At 43.6% G+C, this 1,792-nt stretch overlaps 1 protein-coding gene across 8 annotated transcripts in view; it reads left to right on the top strand.

The window, feature by feature from the left end:
* Nucleotides 1-1,350, top strand: part of vav2 (vav 2 guanine nucleotide exchange factor) — a 160,627-nt gene extending 159,277 nt beyond the window's left edge. For all 8 annotated transcript variants that reach the window (XM_047805651.1, XM_047805650.1, XM_047805649.1 and 5 more), the window contains one exon: nucleotides 1-1,350. This exon is cut by the window's left edge and continues 381 nt beyond it. The gene's annotated coding sequence lies outside the window, so the exon portion shown is untranslated.
* The last annotated feature ends 442 nt before the right edge of the window (nucleotides 1,351-1,792 follow it).

Below are 1,792 nucleotides of genomic sequence, written 5' to 3'. Positions count from 1 at the left end.
AACGGAGTAGAAGCAGAACTTGGTCTGGAGGCAGAGCAGAGCTTCTGCTGATCCTGAATTTGTGTAAAAACAGATCTATAAAGATTTCTATGGCCAATCAGCATGAGCTGTGGTGGGGGGACGGGGTGTGTATAGATAATTTATTCCAGAGAAGTATCTATGATTTAAAAAAAGAAAAAAGAAAAGAAAAGTGGGGTTAAAAAGTTTATTATGAAAGTAACCCAGAAAAGATGCACTTTGCATCTCTTTACAGAGAGAGAACTTGCCTTAGTCGTTCTAATGCCTTGTGGGCTGACAGGACATGTGCAGGTGGGCTGTGGGAAAAGAAAACACACAACACACCTCTGCCCTGTTTAGTAATACGGTGCCTTTAACAAAGTGCGGTCGCAGCGCTCAGACCACACGTAGGTTCTCTCCGAGTCATCGACCTGGACATCGACTCAGCCTGGGAAATGTTTCTGACGAGTAATCTGTACCACGACGGAGGGCTCGGAGTTCCGTAAAGAGATCGAGGACTTTCTATGCAGCTTGCTTACAGATACACTGAACCTAAATACTCGGTGCGTTGATGTGAGGAAATCCGGTGGTCTCTTAGATCCTACAGTTTCCTTCGTTTTATGTCCAATTCAAGGACCAATGTGAACCATTTTCTAACATGTTTTGGGTTAAATATTCCCTTTCTAATCTAAATTTTTCCTGATTTGTCTGTGGTTTATTCTCTCGCCTTACCGATTGGTTGGCCAATGGTGCTGCAGTGGTGTGTTTTTAACCTGTAGGTGTTTAACAGGATTCTGTGGACTAAGAGCTCGCTGCTTCACCTGAACCTCAGCCATCAAGTGCACTTTATCCATCAGAGACCACAACACAGGCTGCAGGACAAAAGGTTCTCGCGTCCTGGAGATAAACACGAACTAAAAAAAACCTTGTCTCTTGGACCCGATTTCAAATCATCCTCAGATAAAGTTGGAGTACTCCGTGATTTCCCGACACGCTGATGATCAGTACTTAATCATCCTTCTGAACTCCTCCGAAGCGGCACTGATATCAGCCCGTCACGTAATCTACTGAAAATCATCACGTTACTGTGTTCCATCAACCAACACTGGCACTCCTTCACAACACACTGATGGACGGATGGACAGATGGATGGTGTGTGTGTGTGTGTGTGTGTGTATCTGGTGAGGAACATTCACCGGTCAGCGTCAGGCCTGAGGCATTGTGTGCTTTAGCCAAGGAGCTTCATCGCTGTTTGTGTAGTGGACAGAAAGCCATTGCATGTGCTCATAGATATTACAACTCATGTCAGTGACCCCTCATAAAAATGAATAAATAAACTAATTGTGTACTTTTTTTTTGAATGGTTGTTTATTTCCAAACTGAAGTCTATGAAAGAAAATAAATATTCCTTTTGTTGTTTTTTTTTTGTTGTTTTTTTGCCTGTTTGGCTGGTTGTTACATCAAACACCCAGTTCTGCCCTGGAGGGACAGATAGAGGGATGAATGAATAAATGGATGGATGAAAGAAAGGGATGGGGGAGAGATTGATGGATGGATGGAAGAGAGAGATGGATAGAGGGATGAATGGATAGAAGGGATAAATGGATGGAGGAAAGAAAGGGATGGGGGAGGGATTGATGGATGGATGGAAGAGAGATGGATAGAGGGATTAATGGATGGAGGAAAGAAAGGGATGGATAGAGGGAAGAGAGGGATGGGGAGGGATTGATGGATGGCTTGAAGAGAGAAATTGATAGAAGGGATAAATGTAGGGAGTGAAGAGAGGGATGGATAG

Source organism: Tachysurus fulvidraco, chromosome 21, assembly GCF_022655615.1.
Source record: "Tachysurus fulvidraco isolate hzauxx_2018 chromosome 21, HZAU_PFXX_2.0, whole genome shotgun sequence".
Lineage (NCBI taxonomy): Eukaryota > Metazoa > Chordata > Actinopteri > Siluriformes > Bagridae > Tachysurus > Tachysurus fulvidraco.
The sequence above is the reverse complement of the archived record's forward strand: the minus strand, read 5'-3'. Positions and strand labels throughout refer to the sequence as shown.